We start from the raw sequence: 16,303 nt of genomic DNA on the forward strand, positions 1-16,303 counted from the left end.
GTACAAATTAAGGGTGGTATTAAAGGTGGAAAAAATTCTGCAATCATTATTCTTGGTATGATTTTTTATATGACAAAAACATGTCATTTTAACCTGGGTGTGTAGACTTTATATCTACTATATACAGGGTGATTAAAAAAGGAGTTGCAAAATTATAGCCTCAATATTCATAACCAAGAGAATATAACATACATGTATAATTTATTAACATGTATTATTTATTAACAGACTTATGGTAATGTATGTACAGGCACTTTTATGCTGATTAAATCCATAAATTGATTGTAACAATCTGGTTTGTAGCTTCAGAGAAATACAGCTTAGAATAATATGCAAATGAGCCATAGGTGCTTGAAGGTGGACCACTGCACTTGCAGCTTTTCTGCCTTCCCTCTCTATCACCCACCGCCTGCTTCCTTTGTCTGACTTACAGGTCACTGACTTGTCAGTCAGGTACAGAAGGCATGCAGCAGGTGCGGAATCAGCAGGGAGGGCAGGAGAGCTGTAAGTGCAATGTCAAACCCCAAAGCACTTGCGGCTCATTTGCATACAATTTCAATGACGGATTTCTCAGAAACTACAAAACAGATTTCTACAATTAAGGCATCAATTTAATCAGGTTGAATGCACCTGTACATACATTCCATTAGTCTGAGGTGTAAAATCCTCCTTACAGATTCCCTTTAAGAACTAAGGGTTAGTTCTCAATTCATTTTCTTTTCTAAGAATAAACAGATCCCATAAGCTTTAAGGGAAGATATTGTTCCCTATATTTCTCACAGTTCTATTTTTGAATGAAAAACTGAGCAGAGAATAGACGCCTAAGACAACTCTAGAAATCTGACCTCATATAAGATAAAGCCAAGTACAATAGTTCTACCATTTTTATCAAAAAAGCCCAAAGGTTTCAATCCTCAATTTAAGTTCTGAAAGTGCTGACATTGAGTGTCCACAATGTAGACCTTCTCAAAGAGGTTTTCTTAAGACAGACATTTAAAGCATATTCACAGAATAATAGATGTGGAACTGAGCTCTGGAACCCATGTAGCTATCTATTAGATGTCCCTGAGTGCATTTATCTGTATTTGCAACATGCAAAGCAGTAAATGGAGAGCGTGTCACATGCTTGACCACCTCTCTGTTAACTGTTGGTGTGGCAATAGTTAAAACAGAGAATCAGGTCAGTTGTGAGACAACCCCTTTAACTTATAGAGGACTTTCAAACCATATTTTTTATGTTGAACTTAGACACACGACGTAATAGTGGCTGCAAAGATTTTCTTTAATTGCTGTGCCTCTCCATTGTCGAGATATTAGCAAGAAAAGTATTTAATCCTTAATAATTAATTTTTTTTTAATTCAAGAGGGCTTTATCAGATTGTTTTCACGGGGGTGTGTACTTTGTCTCCCTGTATGATGCTGATCAATCATAAGAAGGCAGCAACATTCAGGGAATAGTGTGTGAGATGTAATGATACAGCCCTGATCTCCTAGTCCCCCTGAGTCAGTGTGAGGAATGGGCAGCACAGCTGAGTTTAGCTGTGTCACATTACAAATTCTTCTATCAGCTCTCCTGTACTGCCTCTCCCCCACACTACCTGTCCAGAGATGTTCCAGTATAACACATAGTAGAGCATATGTCTACTATGCTCAGCATGTACTTGCTGTACAGTGAGGAACAGGGCTGTTATTAAATCTCACACAGAAGTAACCTGCCTCTTCTGGACTGCTCCTTTGTGAGATATAATGACACCCTGCTCTTATCTCACTGCACAGCCATGACAAGTTGAGCACCACAAGAATAAATGTCATACTTACACTTTGATCTGTGAGCTCCATACAGATAATATGGGGTAGAGGGAAAGTACAGCAGTACTATGAAAGGAGGAAAGCTGATAAAAAGGGTTTGTAATGTGACTCAGCTAAACACAGCTGCACTGTCCCTCCATCCACAATGACTCATGCAGGAGGTTAGATCAGGACATCAGAGCAGCCAGTCATACACCTCACACAGTGAGAAACCTGCTCTAAGCTATTCTGGGGGGTGTGCTGTTCTTTCCTTTGAGTCTTGCTGCCTGCTTATGGTTGGTCATCATCATACAGGAAGAAGAAGTGCACACCCCCAGTAAAAACTATCTGATGACTCCCACTTGGACTTAATGAAAATTAACTCATTAAGGGTTAAGTACTTTGATTGGTAATAGCTCCGCAAAGGAGAGGTGAATTAAAAAAAATAACTAAATGTTTTATTCCACTCTTCAGCCACTATTACATTGTGTGTCTAATTCAACATGAAAAATTTGGTAAAAGGTACTCTTTAAATTGCATGATAATACTTTTGTACCTCAATTTCACTATATATGTACTGTTTGTATGAAATCTATATATATATATTTTTTTTTTTCATTCTACTTGAAAATTTAATAAAAAAATATTTGAATATAAATTGCATGATAATGCAATCCTTGTACATGAATGTACATTAAAGTAAAATCTAAAAATACGTTTTTGAAATAGTATATAAAAATGACCCCAGACTGAACAAAAAGAATGGAAAATTCTATTTTTGTAAAATAGCATTCGTTTTTTTTAAATATTCAGTGAGATCAATTTAGATTACATAGATTTATAGTTCATTACAGCATTCTGAAAACTTTTCAATCAGGTTACTTTTAGATTTTTTCAAAGGACAAGAATAGCAGCAGAACACAGAAACATTTCAAGATGTGGTCCACTTTTAACTCTAGAGCACAAAGTATCAAGATGGAAAATGAAAGATTAGTTTCTTCACTATGACTTGTAAACGAAACTTTCTCTGGCACATGGAATTAAACAATCATATTAGAATTGTCACTCGGTCGTTGTTGGTAATGAAGCCATCAACCCTCTAATAGTTATCTTACATGTTACATTTAGGGAAGCTATCAATTCAAAAGGGTCATGCCAAGTTATCCTCCTTAAGGCTCCGTCACACTTAGCGACGCTGCAACGATCCCGACAACGATACGACCTGTCAAGGATCGTTGCTGCGTCGCTATGTGGTCGCTGGGGAGCTGTCAAACAGGCAGGCTCACCAACGATCAGGGGAGCAGCGGCATCGTGGAAAGAATCTTTCCACGATGTCCTGCTCCTGGTTACCAGCCTGCTGAAGCAGGAGCAGGCTGGTAACCATGGTAAACATCGGGTTACTAGGGGCACTCGCGCACCTAGTAACCCGTTATTTATCATGGTTACCACTCACTTTAGCAGGCTCGTAACCATGATAAACAACGGGTTACTAGGTGCGCGCGTGCCCCTAGTAACCCGATGTTTATCATGGTTACCAGCCTGATCGCTGGTCCCGTTGGTCACACACAGCGATGTGTGCTGACCAGCGGGAGGGCAACGACCAAAAAATGGTCCAGGACACTTTGCGGCGATCAGCGACCTCACAGCAGGGGCCTGATCGCTGCAAAGTGTCACACATAGCGACATCGCTGGTGAGGTCGCTGTTGCATCACCAAAACCGTGACACAGCAGCGTTCTCGCTAGCGAGATTGCTATGTGAGACGGGGGCTTTATAGTGTAAGAACTTGATTAAAGATCCTTTTAAATTGGCTTTCACTGAGGCAATTTATTCAACGTTAGCCTCCCTTTCCTATCTTTAGGATTTAATCCTGACAACAACATAATCAAGTGTGCTGCTGTAGATTTCAATAGGAATGCTCTACAGTGTAACTAACATAGCCACAATTAGGAGAATTGCAGGTCATAATCACATGGTATTGATTGCAGTGACTATATTGTTGTATAGCGTTTGAATAATGTTGATGGTTTTTGTGGTTTTTCTTTAACAAACCTAAAACCATCCACCCCCGTGAACTTTAGAAGACATACAATTATGGCCAGGACTATAAAGGGCTCTGTCTTATAAAACAATAAGTGGGAGACACAAAGACTCTTATGACTCCAAATGTGTGAAAGGAGTCATATAGTCATTTGATTAAGCAAACAAAGGGCTACATTGTCAGGTGAATGGAAGAAAATTTTGGTAGCCTTCCACTTTTAGGTAATGACCTATATATCAATAGGACTTCTGCCCCATTAACACTGGAATGACCAAACATATCAGTGGGAAATGAGGATGGCAGTTCACAAGTACTGCCATAAATGAATTCTCAATTACTTCACTTTTTAAAGCTAAAAGAGTTGGCTATCCAGATAAACATGTCTTTATCATTACTGGGTTAAGAATATTTTTTCCTAATAAGTTAATTTATGATGTAGGGCTACAGATAATAAGCACTTTCAAGTCAATATCAACGAATAGCATGACATTTCAGGTTTGACTACACAAAATCAAAATTCTATTTCCCATATTCCCTCCCATAATACTGATAAGTTGAAAATACATCAAAGTCCGATAATGCTACTGCTGAATGACTTAGGGAATAGTGGACGCTAGTCTTATAAGATGATGTCAAGCCTATGTAGTAAAAAAATGCAACTCATTTTAAGGGTTTCTAAACCCTTTCTTTAAGTAATGCCTATTCCAATAAGTACCTTCTAATTTTGCATTCTTTAGTTTTCTAGGTCATCCAGCAGCAGTAGTTAATGCTGCCTTGTTTACTTACCTTTAGTATGTGGACAGCTTCCTATTTGAGAAAACTGAAGACAAGAATTGCAGTAGATCTTCATATCAATGTATAAATGCTTTATAAATGCATTCTGCAAATTCCAGATGTCCTGGAGGAAAGGCTTTTTTCACAAGGTTACTTCATCAACCTCCAAAGTTGTATGCCTGTTATCTAGGAAGCTATCACTGGGTCCTCACACTGTTTTAGCAACCCTTATGTCTAAGGAACTGACATGGAAGAACATGGTGATCCCTAGTAGTTTTTTATGTACCTGAAGTATGGATTAAAAATAGACTCTTTGACTAAGTTCATTGCACAGCTTCTTATGATTTCAGCGATTACTGAGAATATGTGTACAATTGTAACTAGAAGCTCCTGTGTTCCCAACACATCTATGTGTTCCCCTATAACTATGCCAAAGAAATCAATGATGTCAGCTGTCCTCCAGAAAGACAGGTCAAGAAAACTCAACATGCACAAATAGCCAAATTTTGGAAAGGTTCACTTAAATAGTAAACAGGTGTAGTCCATCTCACATGGTTGAAGCTTTCAATGATTCTCAGCACGGAAATGCCACTCCTGCCCCTTGTGGCCAAAGACTGCATAATAAATAGAACATTTTACAGCCAATTCTAGTTAAAAATATTTAAAAAACTTTTATTCCATATTGTAAAAATGTTGCACTCACAATAAACTGTAAAAAAACCAAAAAAATGAAATATAATCCATGGATAGAAATAATGCTGAACTATTTAGGTGACAAATAGAACATTTTCCAGTTGATCCGTGATTAAAATATTTCAAAAACTTTTATTCCATATCATAAAAATTGGCGCTCATAATAAATCCAGACATTATGTAGTTTCCATATTTTTTAGTTATATATATATATATATATATATATATATATATATATATATATATATATATATATATATACATACAGGAGCCAATAAAATGTGTAAATCACTGTCAATATTTTTTTATTTTTATATATCTTCTATAAAATATTTTTTGTAGGTGGAATTCTGAAAACCTGCTATTTATCCCCAAGACATTCGACATTGCAGATAGTATTTCAAAGTAGACCAGTTGTCAAAACGAATGTTCCAAGCACAGATGTTCCCGGTATAAGTAGAGTACACTGTCATGCACAGTCAAACAATATAGAACTCATATTATGGTATTTAGCTCTGCTCTGCCTCCTGCGGTAAACAGTTTCCTTCTACTATCATTAACTGATTATTTTAAAATGTTCCTTTAATGTCTATGAAGAAATACATGCAGTGTAAATTACTGAGATTATAGAGAACATATTTCTATGACAGGATGCGATTTGTAGGATAATGGCTTTGTGGTTAAAGAAGCTGCATTGTTCATTGGACTTGCTTCTTTCCTTTTTTATTTTTGAAGCAGTAACACAAAACATGTTTCTTAATCACAAGACTACATTCATGCTTGAGGAAGCAGGAGGACAAATGCTATATGTGGGCAGACTATGCAGTGTTTTATGTTGAATGTAAAGAGGACCACACACGCTTAACAGATTGAGAACGGTTTCTGTAAAAGAAAGTCCAAATGCCCAAGTAACCTAAAGTGACAACCATTAACGTTACATTGGAACCACTACAGCAACGTTTAATGGGTCTGTAAAGGTCAGTAGTGAGGAAGCCCAACACACAGAGTTAGAAAGGTTGTCCGGGCATGTAATATTGATCAGATCAGTATGGGTCTTTGGCATATTTCAATGACTGCCCAATTACTATGGCATTCTAGATCAGAAGCACGACTATTACAGAATGCTTGAAGTTTGCAATATGGAACTATAGACAAAGTCATTAACTGGTTCCCGACCGCCCACTGTACATAAACGTCGGCGCTGTCTGGGCTCTGTGCAGCGCCGACGTTTAAAAACGGTGGGTGGTCCCGCAGCGCTCAGGACCCCCAGGGTCCTGCAAGCGCTGCGGTTCCGGTGCAGAGCGATAGCTCTGACAGGGGACATCATCGGGACCTGATTGGATCAGGTCCCAATGATGTTAACCCTTTGCTATCTTCTATATGCCACGATCTATAGTGATCGCGGCATATAGAAGATAGTGAGAGGAGAGGGGGTCGTCAACTTACCTCTCCGATGGCCCCCTGATAGCTTCCAGGACCTTCCGTTGTTATGGCAGCTGGAGGTCACATGACCGCCTCCAGATCAGCCATATATGGTGTCCTGCTAGGCTCAGCCTGCAGCTGAAACCTGGCAGGACACACTGACTGTGAGACATTCAGCAAAGATCTCATCCAATGTAATACATGCCTATTACATTGGATGACATCAGTGATTAGAAAAATAAAAATTAATGTCCCATACAGGGACTAAGTAAAAATGTAAAAAAAAAAGCGAAAAAAATGTTTTCAAACTGTTAAAAAAAATCACAAAATAAATAAACATACCCAAAAATGGTACCAATAAAAATGTCAACTCGTCCCGCAAAAAAACAAGCCATCACATGACTGTCGGCCGAAATATGGAAAAATTATAGCTCTCAAAATATGACGATGCAAAAACTAGATTTTGCAAAAAAAAGCGTCTCTTAGTGTGTGACAGCTGTCAGTCATAAAAACACGATATAAATCTGGTATCTCTGTAATCGCACCGACCCGAAGAATAAAGTAATCTAATCAGTTATACCACACGAGGAACGGCGTAAAAAATAAATAAAAGCAATTCTTCACCTGCTACTGATTTGTTTATTATGTCTCCCAAAGATCGCAGTAAGGCTCTGCTCACATTTATCCTGCGCTCTGTGCTGAGCACTTACACCAGAGTTTCCGTGTAAATCTCTGAAATACATGATTCAGACGGAACCCATGACGGAAGATTCCCTGTAATGAGGCAGATATAGGCCACTGTGGATGCCATCTGGCCTGTGATCCCACGGTGTCATTTGTTTTAGGCGTGCATAAAAGTGCAGTTGGCCACAGTTTTGTGCACTTCTGAAAAAAAGGACACCGCTAAACAGAGGCCAGACGGAGTCCAGAGTAACTCTGCTGCCTCATTATAGTGAATGGATCCTGCAGGGGTTTCATCTGAATTACATCACTTGGAAATTTAGATGGAAACCCCAATGTAAGTGCTCAGCCTAGAGTGCCGGATAAATGTTACATAAAATGTTCCCAATAAAAGCTTCAACTCAGTCCTCAAAAAAAGCTAGTCCCCACTCAGGTCCTTCATCTGTTAAAAATATAAGGGACTTCCAAGTTACTGGTAGCAGAAAGGCTCTGGAAAAGCGAAATGGCCCTTGCCCCCCAAAAGAAATTCAGAAAATTTTGTGCACCCAAATCCAAATGCCAATTCTACAATAATTTGTTCTCCAATTGTCAAATAGCGCTCCGTCCCCCCCAGATCTCGCTGTATGGCTAGGCGGTACGATACAGCCACATATGGGGTATTGCCACTTTTAGAAGAAATTGTGTGACACATTTCGGCACCATTTTTACCCATTGCCCTGCGTGAAAATGTAAAATCTGAGGGTAAAACATTTTTTTGTGGTAAAAATATAATTATGCTTTTTTCACTGCCCAATGGTATAAATTTAAAAATTTAAAAATACTCACTACTTCCCTAGATGAATTCCTTGAGAGGTGTAGTTTACTCTTCCGAACCCTACCGTACACCAAAGCAGTAGTTTTCTCCCACATATGGGGTATCGCCGTACTCAGGAGAAATTGCACAACAAATTTCATGGTGCAATTTCTCAGGTTACCCTTATGATAATGCAAAATTAGGGAATGAAAAACATTTTTTGTGGGAAAAATGTGAAAATTTTATTTTCACAGCTCAATATTATAAACTTCTGTGAAGCACCTTGGGGTTCAAAGTGCTCACCACACATCTAGATAATTTCCCTAAGGGGTCTAGTTTCCAAAATGGTGTCACTTGTGGGGGGTTTCCACTGTTTAGGCACATCAGGAGCTCCCCAAATGCAACATGGCGTCCGCTAATTATTCAAACAAATTTTACATTCAAAAAGTCAAATGGCGCTCCTTCCCTTTCAAACCCTGCCGTGCGCCCAAACAGTGGTTTGCCTCCACATATGGGGTATCGGCGTGTTCAGGAGAAATTGCAAAACAAATTTCATGGTGCAATTTATCCTATTACCCTTATGATAATGCAAAATTAAGGGATGAAAAACGTTTTTGTGGGAAAAATGTGAAAATTTTATTTTTACAGCTCAATATTATAAACTTCTGTGAAGCACCTTGGGGTTCAAGGTGCTCACCACACATCTAGATAAGTTCCCTAAGGGGTCTAGTTTCCAAAATGGTGTCACTTGTGGGGGGTTTCTACTGTTTAGGTACATCAGGGGCTCTCCAAACGCAACATGGCGTCTGCTAATTATTCAAACAAATTTTACATTCAAAAAGTCTAATGGCGCTCCTTCCCTTCCGAACCCTGAAGTGCGCCCAAACAGTGGTTTTCCCTCACATATGGGGTATCAGCGCGCTCATAAGAAATTGCACTACAAATTGTGTATTCCATTTTTTACTGTTACCCTTGTGAAAATAAAAAAATTGGGTCTAAAGTAACATTTTTGTGAAAAAAGTTAAATGTTCATTGTTTTCTTCCACGTTCCAAAAATTCCCGTGAAACACCTGAAGGGTTAATAAACTTCTTGAATGTGGTTTTGAGCACCTTGAGGGGTGCAGTATTTAGAATGGTGTCACTTTTGGGTATTTTCTGTCATAAAGGCCCCTCAAAGTCACTTCAAATAAGATGTGGTCCCTAAATAAATGTTTTTGTAAATTTTGTTGGACAAATGAGAAATCGCTGGTCAACTTTTAACCCTTATAGGTCCCTAACAAAAAAAAGTTTTGGTTCCAAAATTTATGCTGTTGTAAAGTAGACATGTGGGAAATGTTATTTATTAACTATTTTGTGTCACATATCTCTCTGATTTAAGGGCATGAAAATTCAAAGTTTGAAAATTGCAAAATTTTCAAAATTTTTGCCAAATTTCTGATTTTTTCACAAATAAACGCAAGTGATATCGAAGAAATTTTACCACTATCATGAAGTACAATATGTCACGAAAAAACATTCTCAGAATCAGGGGAATCCGTTGAAGCGTTCCAGAGTAATTACGTCATAAAGTGACAGTGGTAAGAATTGAAAAAATTGGCCCGGTCACGAAGGCAAAAACAGGCTCTGGCGCGAAGTTGTTAAGAGATTGATGCTAAAGGCCCCATACGCAGACTAAAGTTGGCCAAATTTCCTGATATTGGGGGGGGGCTCCAGATTCTCCGACAACACAATCTGTTGGATTTTCAATGGCAGATCCTGTTGTTATGTAGGAAGTAAGCCACTGCCAGAGGAGTCTTGCAGCTGCTCTTTCATAAAGAGCAAACATGTGCTCAGCTTAACTGAACGTATGTGTGTATAATAAAGTCAGAAGAAATAGCTGTCGTCTGGCAATTATTCGGCCGACACTATATAATGCGTATGGGGGCCTAAAACTAATAATAAAGGCTGCATTATTACAGCTAGACAACAGGATGACCTTCCAATTAGCACATGAGCCTATTGGTGCTCTTCACTGACTAAACGGACTCATCAAGAACAGGGTATTCTATAAGGACTAGAGATGAGCGAGCCCGAACTGTAAAGTTTGGGGTTCATACCGGACACCTAGTGGACTTCTCTTGGAAGTGTTCTTTAGTGTTCGAAGTTCGGATGCAGAGAGAGAGAGAGAGATTCTATGGGGGCACTATGCTTCATTTGGAGCCCCTTAGTCATTACTATGACCGTTTTACAGCAACAAAGTTCGGGTCCCCATTGACTTCTATGGGGTCTGGGTTCAAATTCAGGTAGAGTTCTGGTAACCGAACTGAACTTTGGACTAAAGTTCGGTCAATCCCGAACATCCACGAGTCTGCTTATCCCTAATAAGGACATATAGAGAAGGGTATTATTCAACCTTATGAACTAATATAGGATTCCCCAAAAAATCTAAGCCCATCCAAATTGCATAAGAGCCCTAATTTTTTGTTCAGCCATTCCATTTATTTCAATGCTACTTATAGTGTATTTTTTTTTCTTCTAACTTTCTGGAAGCCCAGTCACAAGTTTCCTAATCGAAAATAATCAGTGCATGAGACAGAAATATTTGTTTTCTAAGTTTGATGGAGAGAATTAAGATTTCAGCTTCTGATGTTAGCGCTATTCTGAGAAGCACGCTGAGTGATGAGGACGTTTGTTAGATTGGCTTGTCATACTTGTTATCAAGCCTTTAAATAATCATTGACAATGATCCTTAAATGCATTAAGAATTATTCATTAAAATATTTCTAAATCTGTCTCGCCTGTCAACTGAACAACTTTTCTCCAAGCTCAAATTAGCTTTTCTATTTATACTGCAGTTTGGCTACATTCTGAGCAGTACTGAAAAAGCTTGGCTCGGTTTTCAACATAGGGCAGGTCACATTTGCATGTCTACCAAAATTACATAAATTGTTAGTGAAATGATTCTTTACATTGCATAGATTTGTTTTTCTCCATCTAAATGGACCTCTGTCCTTTCCTACTTAAAAAGCATCATCCAGTCTTTGTGTAGAGTACATATATTCTGCCCTATGTAAGGGTTACTTTGCTCATATAGCTTATGCTGTACATTTATATCATGGCATTTAACCTGTTATTCATACTCAAAATCAGCTTTTTCTACATGCTGGAAGCTGATTGTCTCATACGCATTACTAACCAGCAATGACGGTTATTGTTCCAAGCCCACGGAAGATTTTAGACTCATTTATTAATAAATGTACTCCTTAGACTCATTCCCTGCTAAATAAAATATCCTAAAAATGGGTAAACAGGACACTAAGACATACGGTATATTTATATTCTCCCGTGAGAATATATTGTAAAACAGTATAATTTTGATTAAAGGGATTCTGTCACCATATTTCTGCCACCTAAAGACAGGTGGCGGTAGAGACAGAGCCCCTGATTCCAGCGATGTATCACTTACTGGGCGTCTTGTGTAGTTTTTATAAAATCACTGTTTTATCAGCAGGATTATCACTAGACGACTTGTAAACCTGTCACCATGTAGTTCTCTATGTTCATGAGCTCTGTATAACCCCGCCCCACCACTGATAGGCAGTTTTCAGCCTATGCACAGTGTACACAAAGCTGCCAATTAGTGGTGTGGGTGGGGGTAGACATAGTTCAGCATTCAGGGAACTGCTATATTTACAGGAGATAAAACAGTGATTTTATCAAAACTGCAGCAAGAAGCCCAGTAAGTGACACATTTCTAGAATCAGGATCTCTGTCCCTACATCATACTACACACAAAAGGGGTCACAAAAACCTGCTGATAAGTGAAAAAGTGATGATAAACACCCTTGAAATCTATGATACACACAGTTTTATATATTCCATTGAGCATAGAGTTTAGTATTACAATTACACTTAAAACATACACTATACTCAAGTAAAACCATTATTAAACCCTACAATTCACATTGGTGGGAACTACAGGGGCAAATGGAGAACCATTCTTCAATATGGCTGGTAGCACAAGGAACATGCTAATTTACGCAATAGTTATGCATTGCACACACAAATTCATCTAAGATAACTAAACATGGCAGGAGCATGAGTGTACGCTATTAATTTTAGGTTAAATACAAGGAGTGTAACATTTACACATATGTAACATGGCGTGGGGAGTAGCAGCGGGCGAGGTACTCGTCTCTTATGCCCTAGCACGTTACATGAAAGTGGGGTCCTGGTGTGTGGACTTGCCCTGTGAGGGTGCTACGCCCATGCAGGCCGCATGTAAACAATGTTGCTGGTTTGCCAGGACCAGGTGTTGGACAGCTCAATGAGGCAGACCACCATTTGAAAATAAACTTTTTACTGAATGGGAACTTGGTAGGGAATATATACAAGAGATAGCAGGTACACAGTCTTATGAAAGCTTCCTTTACAACTCGAAGCATTTTCCACAGTTTCCTTCCTTCTCTTTTATTCTCTAACTTTACCTTTCCCCTTTACTCTTGCTACTTGTACACTGTTTCTCACAACTTCACTAGAACCCAGCTCAACTTTACATTTCTGCTCAGCAAGAGTCCTTTACTCGCGTCTTCTTTCTCCTTAGGGTGCCAGCATGGCTGAACTTAGCTTCAAGCTCTCTGATGCTCTGGAACCCCAACCCGGGACAATCTATTCATCTCTCATACTCAGTCCCGCCTAGGCCCATTACCTTGCGAGTAGAGATGAGCGAACCTGACTTGTAAAGTTTGGGGTTTGTACCGGACAGGTGTCCGGTGCTGAACTCTGAACATGGACTCCTACTGGAAGTCAGATTTACAGTTTGGGAAGGAGGGAGAGAGAGATTTTCCAGGTCTAAAGTTTGGGTCTAGAGATTAGTGAACTCAAACTTAAAAGTTCGGGGTTCATACCGGACAGTTAGTGTATGGTTCTAAGCACTGAACACGGACTTCTCCCGGAAGTCCTTTGCAATGTTCGGAGTTCCGGGGAAAGTCCATTGGAGAGAGATAATACAATAATAGAATAGAATAAAAGAGAGGGAGATAATATTTTCCACCTCAAAAATTCGGGTCCTCACTTTTTTCAAGGGGGTTTGGGTTCTGGTTCAAGTTCTGGCACCCGAACCAAATTTTGAAATAAAGTTTGGGTCGGGTACCAGAACCCGAACTTCCACGGGTAAGCTCATCCCTATTCAGATCCCCATTTATTTCTATAGGGTTCAGGTCCTGGTTCAAGTTCAGATACAGTTATGATACCCGAACCGAACTTTGAACTAAAGTTCGGTCGAACCCGACGAAACCGAGGGTCTGCTCATCACTACTTGCGAGTTGGAACCTCTGGGCCTTTTTGCTAGGTGTCCTCTCCCAGGACCCGTCTCCGAACGATCACTCTGTTTCTTAGTCACTTCTGCTCCGGATCTCGCTATCTCTTTTCTTCATAGAATCATAGAATCATAGAATCATAGAATGGTAGAGTTGGAAGGGACCTCCTGGGTCATCTGGTCCAACCCCCTGCTCAAAGCAGGATTCACTAGATCATCTCAGACAGATGTCTGTCCAGCCTCTGTTTGAAGACGTCCATTGAAGGGGAACTCACCACCTCTCGTGGCAGCCTGTTCCACTCATTAATCACCCTAACTGTCAAAAAGTTTTTTCTAATATCTAATCTGTGTCTCCTCCCATTTAGTTTCATCCCATTGCTTCTAGTCTTTCCTTGTGCAAATGAGAATAAAGATGATCCTTCTACAATGTGACAGCCCTTGACATATTTGTAGACAGCTATTAAGTCTCCTCTCAGTCTTCTTTTTTGCAAGCTAAACATTCCCAAATCCTGCAACCGTTCCTCATAGGACATGGTTTGCAGACCAGTCACCATTCTGGTCGCTCTTCTCTGAACTTGCTCCAGTTTGTCTATGTCTTTTTTAAAATGTGGTGCCCAAAACTGTACACAGTATTCCAGATGAGGTCTGACCAAAGAGGAGTAAAGACCGATAATGACTTCACGTGATCTAGACTGTATGCTTCTGTTAATACATCCCAGAATTGTATTTGCCTTTTTTGCTGCTGCATCACACTGTTGACTCATGTTCAGTCTATGATCTATTAGTATACCTAAGTCTTTTTCACATGTACTGTTGCTTAGCTCTATTCCTCCCATTCTGTATATGCTTTTTTCATTTTTATTGCCCAGATGTAGTACTTTGCATTTTTCCCTGTTAAAAACCATTCTGTTGGTTGCTGCCCACTGCTCCAGTTTATTTAGGTCTTTTTGAATCCTCTCTCTCTCTTCTCTAGTATTAGCTATCCCTCCTAGCTTTGTGTCATCAGCAAATTTAATCAGTTTACCCTCAATTCCTTCATCTAAATCATTGATAAAGATGTTGAACAATACAGGTCCCAGGACGGAGCCCTGTGGTACCCCACTTGAGACATTCATCCAGCTGGATGTGAAGCCATTTACAACCACCCTTTGAGTCCGATCACTAAGCCAGTTATGAATCCACCTAACAGTTGCCTGGTCCATTGCATACTTGGTCATTTTTTCAATAAGGATGGTGTGAGATACTTTGTCAAATGCTTTGCTGAAGTCAAGATATACTATATCTACAGCATTTCCCTGATCCACCCAGTCAGTGATTCTGTCATAGAAGGAAATTAAGTTAGTCTGACATGACTTGTTAGTTACAAACCCATGCTGACTCTGGTTAATCACTTCATTCTTATCCATGTACTTACATACATGTTGTTTAATAATTTGTTCAAAGATCTTTCCTGGTATAGAAGTCAGACTCACCGGCCTATAGTTCCCTGGGTCCACCTTCTTCCCCTTTTTGAAGATAGGAACAACATTTGCTCTTCTCCAGTCTTCTGGGACTTCTCCTGTTCTCCAAGAATTTTCAAAGATTATGGAGAGTGGTTCTAAAATTTCTTCTACGATCTCCTTCAGTACTCTGGGGTGTAATTCATCTGGACCTGGAGACTTGAACTCATTTATGTTAGCTAAATATTCCCTCACAATCTTTCTGTTTACAGATAACTTGGATTCCTCTATTCCTTTAAAAGGACAGTGAAGATCAGTTGATGTTACATTTTCTTTCTGAGAAAAAACAGATGCAAAATAGGAATTAAAAAGTTCGGCCTTCTCAACATCCTCTCTTACCATTTCTCCATTTTCATCCTGTAAAAATCCTATAGCATCTTTGACTTTTCTTTTACTTTTGACATACCCCCAAAATCCTTTTTTATTGCTTTTGACATCTCTTGCAAGCCTTAATTCATTGTCAGCTTTAGCTAACCTGATACGTGCCCTGCAGGATCTGCAGACTGCATTATAATCTTCTTTAGATATGCCTCCCTCTTTCCATTTAATAAACATTTCTTTCTTTCTTTTTAGCATGTGTTTAAGTTCTGTGTTCATCCATCCTGGTTTCCTTAAATGCTTCCCATTCTTCCTACTTTTCGGGATTGTTAACGATTGTGCTTTGAGAATCTCATTTTTAAAAATTTCCCATCCTTCCTGGACATTTTTGTCCTTAAGGACATCCAGCCATTGGATCCCTCCTATTCTCTTTCTGAGTCTCTTAAAATCTGCCTTTCTAAAATCTAACCTTGAAGTCTGAGTCTTCACATGTCTTCCTCCTCTAGTTATCCAAAATTCTATAATAGCATGATCGCTGCCTCCTAGGGTCCCAGCCACCTTTACCTCCTCAACCATTTCCTCCCTGTTTATAAGGATTAGATCCAAAGTAGCAGATCCCCTTGTTTTCTCCCCTACCTTTTGGAAGATAAAGTTGTCAGCAAGAGAGGATAAGAATTTGCTTGACCTGTCTCCTCTCACTCTAAGAACACCCCAGAATGCGGCATTTCTCGCACTGGACCTCAGATCCTTTCACTATGCATTCCAGGCCCTCTCTGACTCTCTGACAGGAAATTATTACTTTCTCTGCAACTCGGTCCCTCCCACTCTGAGCTAGTCCCAAACATTAACTCTAACTATCCCTATCGTCAAATTACACACACTATCAATATCACCAATACCTTTAACGCATATTATTCACAAATCACACCATACATCACAGTTCACATTGCATCGCATAACATTTTATAACAATAAACTTGTTTCTTCAAGAGGGAAACAT

General features: G+C 39.3%; 1 protein-coding gene across 6 annotated transcripts in view; it reads left to right on the forward strand.

Annotated features, from left to right (window-relative positions):
- Nucleotides 1–16,303, forward strand: part of NTRK2 (neurotrophic receptor tyrosine kinase 2) — a 379,702-nt gene that overhangs the window by 303,669 nt on the left and 59,730 nt on the right. The gene's annotated exons all lie outside the window — the stretch shown is intronic.

This window comes from Phyllobates terribilis, unplaced genomic scaffold (genome assembly GCF_046119375.1).
Source record: "Phyllobates terribilis strain yellow unplaced genomic scaffold, ASM4611937v1 Scaffold_1__5_contigs__length_1240528914, whole genome shotgun sequence".
NCBI classification, from domain to species: domain Eukaryota; kingdom Metazoa; phylum Chordata; class Amphibia; order Anura; family Dendrobatidae; genus Phyllobates; species Phyllobates terribilis.